Source organism: Oncorhynchus keta, unplaced genomic scaffold (genome assembly GCF_023373465.1).
Source record: "Oncorhynchus keta strain PuntledgeMale-10-30-2019 unplaced genomic scaffold, Oket_V2 Un_scaffold_5491_pilon_pilon, whole genome shotgun sequence".
Lineage (NCBI taxonomy): Eukaryota > Metazoa > Chordata > Actinopteri > Salmoniformes > Salmonidae > Oncorhynchus > Oncorhynchus keta.
Window position 1 is genome coordinate 384,369 of NW_026290962.1, and position 7,500 is coordinate 391,868.

At 45.5% G+C, this 7,500-nt stretch overlaps 1 protein-coding gene and 1 pseudogene across 3 annotated transcripts in view; one reads left to right on the plus strand and one right to left on the minus strand.

Moving 5' to 3' along the window:
* wnt5b (wingless-type MMTV integration site family, member 5b) overlaps nt 1-7,500 on the plus strand; it is a 156,293-nt gene that overhangs the window by 56,069 nt on the left and 92,724 nt on the right. Inside the window, exon 1 of one of the 2 annotated variants that reach the window (XM_052517034.1) lies at nt 182-202. The exons of the other annotated variant lie outside the window; for it this stretch is intronic. The gene's annotated coding sequence lies outside the window, so the exon portion shown is untranslated. Of the gene's footprint in view, nt 1-181; nt 203-7,500 lie in introns of those variants that run through there. 2 annotated transcript variants of the gene reach the window in all.
* On the minus strand, nt 3,568-6,541 carry LOC127929186 (F-box/LRR-repeat protein 14-like; annotated as a pseudogene). Its single transcript, XR_008133751.1, has one exon. The product of XR_008133751.1 is annotated as an F-box/LRR-repeat protein 14-like (transcript).

Genomic DNA, 7,500 nt, shown 5'->3' on the forward strand with positions numbered 1-7,500 from the left:
AACCTGCCTAACTGTCTCTTCTCTCCTCAGCCTGGATTGTAACACACCACACTCACTTTTAGCAGTCCAAAGTCAAATAGTGACTCACAAATTCCTCTGCTTTTTCTTTCCAGGGATCAGACATTAGGGAGAGGCAGCTCACCTTTCTCCTCCCTCCTCCACTCCCTACTTCTACCCTGCTAGCCTAACCCAGGCCTATACAGTAGTTACTCTCTCTCTCGAACTACTGTCCACACACACCTCTCGTCTCAACAGTATATTCTATAAGAATTCAACCCTCTTTTCGCTAACTTCCTCTTCACAAATAATATACATTTCAGTGGTACAGTCGAGCCACAAATAGCCCCCTATTCCCTGTGTAGTGCCCCTATGGGGCCTGGTCTAAAGCAGTGCACTATAGAGGGGAAAGGGTGTAATTTGGAACGCACACACAGTTACAACACACCTCCAGCCAGATCTTTTGGTCTTTCGGGCCCCAGCCTGCAATCAAACGGCAGCCACGCCAAATGCTTTTTCCGGAGGCCAGGATTTTTTTCAGCTCCTGTAGCTCTGATAAAAGTCCTGCCACACTCAAACCCCCTATAGGCTTCACACACACACACACACACACACACACACACACACACACACACACACACACACACACACACACACACACACACACACACACACAGCCCCCCGAAGGCCACTGAAAACATCAAAGCGTTTCTACAGTAAGTCAGCAACACCTTTAAACTGCAGGCGTTGTAAAGCAGAGGTGGAGAGAGGAGGTGGAGAGAGGAGGTGGAGAGAGGAGGTGGAGAGAGGAGGTGGAGACTTAGGGAGGAGAGAGGATGTGGAGACTTAGGGAGGAGAGAGGAGATGGAGAGAGGTGGAGAGGAGGTGGAGAGGAGGTGGAGAGAGGAGGTGGAGATTTAGGGAGGAGAGAGGAGGTGGAGAGGAGAGAGGTGGAGAGAGGAGGTGGAGAGAGGAGGAGGTGGAGAGACGTGGAGACTTAGGGAGGAGAGGATGTGAAGATAGGAGGTGGAGAGAGGTGGAGAGGAGAGAGGAGGTGGAGAGAGGTGGAGACTTAGTGAGGAGAGGATGTGGAGAGAGGAGGTGGAGAGGAGAGAGGGGGAGAGAGAGGAGGTGGAGAGAGGTGGAGAGGAGGTGGAGACTTGGGAGGAGAGAGGAGGTGGAGAGAGGTGGAGAGGAGAGAGGAGGTAGAGAGAGGTGGAGACTTAGGGAGGAGAGGAGAGAGGAGGTGGAGAGAGGTGGAGACTTAGGGAGGAGAGGATGTGGAGAGAGGAGAGAGAGGAGGTGGAGAGAGGATGTGGAGAGAGGAGGAGAGACGTGGAGACTTAGGGAGGAGAGGATGTGAAGATAGGAGGTGGAGAGAGGTGGAGAGGAGAGAGGAGGTGGAGACTTAGTGAGGAGAGGATGTGGAGAGAGGAGGTGGAGAGGAGAGAGGGGGAGAGAGAGGAGGTGGAGAGAGGTGGTGGAGACTTGGGAGGAGAGAGGAGGTGGAGAGAGGTGGAGAGGAGAGAGGAGGTAGAGGGAGGTGGAGACTTAGGAAGGAGAGGAGAGAGGAGGTGGAGAGAGGTGGAGACTTAGGGAGGAGAGGATGTGGAGAGAGGAGGTGGAGAGAGGAGAGAGGGGAGAGAGGAGGTGGAGAGGAGAGAGGAGGTGGAGAGAGGTAAAGAGGAGAGAGGAGGTGGAGAGAGGTAAAGAGGAGAGAGGAGGTGGAGAGAGGTAAAGAGGAGAGAGGAGGTGGAAAGAGGTGGAGAGAGGATGTGGTGAGAAGTAAAGAGGAGAGAGGAGGTGGGGAGAGAGGATGTGGTGAATGGAGGTGGAGAGGGGTAAAGAGAGGAGGTGGATAAGGGAGATGGAGAGAGGAGGGGAAGAGGGGTGAACAGAAGAGGTGGAGAAAGGTAAAGAGAGGAGATGGAGAGAGGTGGTGAGCCTTGGCTAGCATTATTGCAGATGTCCCTCTTGCTTTATTGAGGAGAGCCAGTTCCCCTTAATGTTAGCAGTAAAAGGGCTGTGGTTCTCCCTCTCAAAGCCGAAGTAAGGCTTTAAAGTAATACTGTGAACGTTGACAGCTCAACTCAGCAAAAATAACTGTTTGAAACAACTTGGCTACAAACTAACTACAGTATCAAAATCAATTACATTGAACCGTAGCAGGGACTATTTTAACTGAAGTTGGCCTACCAATTAAATTGAATGAAAAGTATTACAATAGCCATTTCAACTACAAACTGAATTCATCTGAAAAGTATATCAACAGCCATTTTGAACTAAAATACAAACATAGATCTAAATACCACAGCGGGACTTATTTCAACTGAAGTACAAACTAAATTTGACTGAAAAGAATAGCAAGCAGGAGCCATTTTCATTGAAGTACAATCAACTCAAGGGGATATCTTATCAAATAGGGATCTCCAAGATAATTAACTGACAACTGTAGTCTTTCAGTCAAGGCAGACTACCAGAACATAACTTCAACATTAAAAGAAGAACCCTGTATTTAAGGACATTTTTTAAATGATTATTTTGCTAAACAAATATGAGATAAGATGTTCTAAAATACAGTACCTGTTTATCTATATAATGGGGGTTATCTCACTGTTATGTGGTTATTGCACAAGACCAAGACGAGTCTAAAACAGCACGCAGTGAATTCTCTCTTTCCCTCTTTCACTCTCTCTGGTCCAGAACGGACAGAGACGGAAAGAAGAAGAACGCTTATAGCTTTGAATGATGGTGTGGAATGTTAAAAGTGTCTGTGAGACAGGAGGGGGGTGTCGGCTGAGTTTTGGTGGGTGAGGAGAAGGGAGGGGTGGGAGGAGAGAAGACGTCCCGTGGGACCAAGGCAGTCTCTCAGATCTGGTATGCGTGACTGAGCAAGCTAGAGAAAAATCCCAACGTGCCTTTTTAACTTCGGGAAACAAAAGCAACTACCGGTATCCCACTCTTATTCTAAACACGCATTTGGCTAAAGAAACAGAAAGTAAATAGCGCAAATTATAACATAGAACCAAATGTTAGCAACATTTGAACAGACAAAACCTAGGCTGTAGCCTAGAATGTCACAGAAAAACAGGCACAATAAAATGCTAATATGTCGATGGGCGTGAGGCGTTTAATATCCCCAGATTTCGAGTCACGTTAGTGACAGCCCTTTGAGAGGCAAGCAGCTCAAACCTATCAACACAATACGTCAGACTGATAATTAGAACAAGCTAAATCAAGGGAAGCATCCATTTTGAATCTGCTCGTAAATAATTTAACAATCCAAGCCGGCATATCAACATTATAACTGCTTCTCGAAACCGAACAATCAAATTCGTAAGATTTATGGTTGTGATCAGAACGATTCATAATAATAAGTGGACAAATCTAGTCTTTTTTTGTTGGTGTTTTAAATACCTACCGGGGATCTACGGACATAAACAGCGGTTTCTCTTAGAAATGGACACGTTTTAGATCAAAGCAGGAGTGCATGGTCTTATAACAAGGATTATCACAAATAAACAATAAGTAGTAGGTTGAGTCTACAATACAATCCCCGTACAAAACGAGTCCACATGACCTTTTCATTTATTATATAAATATCAACTTTAATGTTTACTGTAAGAATATAAAACAATTTCATTTTGGATTCTGTTTTTTTTTTACAAACACATATACAGTACATTAAAACACAGTAGTCTCTCAGCAGGACTCAATACATGTTGCAGTTCAGTTCGCTCATAACGTCATGTTATGATCCCATAGGTTCCATGTAGGCCTGACACGCATTCACTTGGAAGCCGAGAAAATAAGGATCGATTGCTTCTTAATTCTAAAGCGTGTATTTAGATTCTATTCCAAAGGAGTGTCTCTTCTGTTGTTATTGTGGACTAGTGTGTATGATTGTGTTTAAAATGTAGCAACCCATATTCTAGAGGATATGGAGGATTAGTTGGAAAACACCTGATTGAGAAAAAGGGGCAGCATTTCTATTATAGAAATCACTTCAATTTGAAGTACAACGCTCTGAATAACAGCAATAATTCGCCAATATCTGCTTCCATAAGCATAAACACACCAAAATAATATAGGGAAGGAAGGGTCCCATTATTCAAAGCTTGAATCCAAGGCTACAAGGCCTTTAAGTTGGGCTAAAAGTAAACAAAACAAAAATAAAATGATTTTGGATACAGACCAGTCCGTTTTAATTTGCATAATGTCGCTATTTTTGTCTGAGTGTGAACAGTCCTTTTAAACGAAAATCTGTTCGTTTCTCTTCTTCATTGTAAAGCGTTTCTGGGCAAATTAACACAAAGGTAGTTAGAGAGCGTTTCTTTTTGCTGCTCGGATTCTCCAAGCGCGAGACGCGTTGGGGGAGGGGACTACTACTGTCTATAGGCACAATTTATCTCCTCTCTTTCTTTTTAAGAATACACGGATTTATTACAACACATTGATAAACGAGGTAGCCAAATGTATTAGGCGCGATAGTTGGAGAGTTTGAAGTTAAATATTGCGACTCTTTAGGAATAATAAAAAGTAGTTTGTCTTCATAATGCGGGGGCGGGATATTGTGTTGTTAATAATGAAAACATGCATTTGATGATGATTAATCTTGTTTTCATTTGGCCTAAAATTGCGCAACATATTTTTTAATCACAGTTTTGTAGCATTAAGTTACATTGAATGAGAAAATATCCAACTACGACGAGATTGAGAGCAGAGGATATATATATATATTTTAGAAGGAACATTTCCCCGCCCACTGGTCTCCTGCTCCGTTACCCCTTCTCCTCTCTGTGTGTGTCCCTCTCCCCAACTAATCCTCGCCAAGTTAGTTTCACCTCACTTTTTCACTCTCTGTCATCTGCCAAAGTCCCAGATTCAAAACTTTAAGGCATGGGAGCTGCGTTATCCTTTCCAGTCCCCGTTTCGTGATTTTAGTACATCCATACAGATCGATCCCCGTCAACTGAGTCAAGTGGTCGGCAATGAGCTCCAGTCCTTTGTCTGTAATCCGCACACACTGTCCAATGTTCAGGGTTCTCAGCTCATGCATCTGGCGCACCATCCTGTTGATGCCATCGTCACTAATGTGGCACGAGCACAGGGACAGGGATTTCAGCTGGTACAGGCCCTGGGCGATGTAAGCCAGACTCTGGTCCCCTATCTTGTCACAGAAGGACATGTCTAGCCCGGAGAGCCGCAGCGTGCCCATGGCCAGGTGCATGATGCCCGTGTCACTGATGTTGTCGCACGAGCGCAGGTTAAGGCTCCAGAGGCTGGTCATGTGGGAGAGGTGGATCATACCTGCGTCAGAGATCCCGCCACAGAAACTCAGGTTAAGAACTTTGAGCTTAGCCAGGCCCTTCGAGATGTGCTTGAGGGACAGATCCGTAAGTTTCTGACAGTCCTGCAGCGTCAGGTATTCCAGGTTGAGACAGCCCTCCGCTGCGCTGCGGGTCATGCCCGCCAGGTGCCCGATGCCCACGTCAGACACATGCCGGCAGCTGCGGAGATTGAGGCTCTTGAGCCGGTGTAAACCCCACGCTATGAGCAACAGCCCCGTGTTGGTGATGTTACTACACCCGCCCAGTTCCAGAACCTCCAGGTTCTTCAGATACTGAGCGATCCGGCCCAGGCTGGAGTCCGTGATCTGCTTACACAGACTAAGGTTTAGAACCCGAAGGAAGGGATCTCCTGGACAAACGCGTGCCCCAGGCCGTTATCCGTTAAGTTATAGCAGCCACTCAGGTTCAGGCTCTCGATGTTTGGCATCCCCTGGATCACGTAGCTGAGGCTCCGCCGCAGGCTGAGAATCTGTACTCTCCGGATTCCGCGGGCCTGTAGGCTGGGGAAGAGAGAAGGATTGGCCCGCCGCAGATGCAGCTTGGCTTCCACCCCCTCCACACCGACTTGTGGTAGGAAGCGTCCCTCCAAGCAGCACACTTGGGCCACCCTGCCTTTGTCCCTTACATCCAAGTAGCTGAAAATCATGGCTAAAATTTCCGGAAAGAGGCACGATATGTGCGTCTCCATTTTAAACAGGCATAAAAATCACTCCGGGTCCGCGAGCCCACCGACGTATTTCCCTCCGTAAAAGTAGAGTCCCCTGTAATCCGGAAGAAAGCGGATATGCTTTTTAACAGACCTTTTCCCCGTTCCTCTTTTCACATTTAACGGCGCAAATCGATCAACTCCACATCCCACGTGATCCGTCTGGTTGCGCAGTAGAATTCAAATGCAAAAGCCCCAAAACCTTGTTCCAATATAGCCCCTCACCAAGAGGGGGGAAGCGAAGGATAGGAACGGAAAGCGCCCGAGCCCTCCTCGGTCAGACGATGCAACCTATGATGCCTTTAGAAACACGTCTAGGCTCGCGCCGAGGATCCAAACGGTCATACATTTTCAAAAGAGACCTTTAAACTACCATAAATACAAGGAGGGTTGGAATTCCAGTCTGCTTCTTCTCTCTGTCTCTCTTCCTCTCCGTTATCAGAAAAGGAGTGGGGTTTCAGTTGCATTTGCGCTCTCTCCGCTCGCACGCATTGCCAAGCCGAAGGGCTTCCTGCCTGCCTTTGTCTGGTCTTTCAAACTGACTTGGCAGGGCCGTGAGCACCGCTCTACCGCGGGGAGAGACATACACATTAAAAATAATTAAACAGTTTTCTTTATATTAAAGGAATACTGTAAAATACAATATATGTTATCCATGTTTCTAGTAAATAAGAACATTGTGTGACTTGCTTTAGCGTAGGATATTTAAAATATATTTAAGAGAGTCTGTTTTGACTTCCCCCTTCCCTGGGAGGATGGTGGTTTGGTCCAACTCAGCTGGAACAGTAAGAATAGTTCCCCTGGAAACCAACTTCTTACAATTCAGTTCACTTTAGTCTTAACCCTTTAGTTGTCGCGGTATATTGGTTTTTGATTCTATTTGAAATGATTTAGATGGTCGACAATCCATCTAAAACTGAACTGTGTTTGTGTTATTATTTTCGAGCTCGAACTATTCTAGAAGGATTCTGTGAGAGTTCTGTGTTCCGAATTGAACGCTGTGCTTTGTGTCTGTCTCCTTCTCAGTGTTCTACAAATTGAAACATTGTAACAGGTCTGATCCGCCAAATGTATCACGTAAAGGATACATTTGTAACTCAACTCTGCTGCCAAGTGAAAAAGTGTTACAATTGATACATTGATACAATGTAGAGCTGAGGAGTAACACACAATCACCGTACCACATGATTATGTCCAGGTTCTAATCAAATGCGTTTTAATTGAAGGATAATCTTTATTTTCCAACAAATATGGAACGTTTACCCTGTTGCTGTACATATTGTGAGATTATTACTCCGTTTTATTTGTAATTCTATGGTAACAAGACTTATTATCAGGCTGTTACTATTTCCCCTCAACATTTCTCAGAGGGTTGTAGCCTGTGTAGAAGCATATTCACTACATTGTTGTGTGTAAATTAATAAAGTTAGCAGTCATGCATTATAT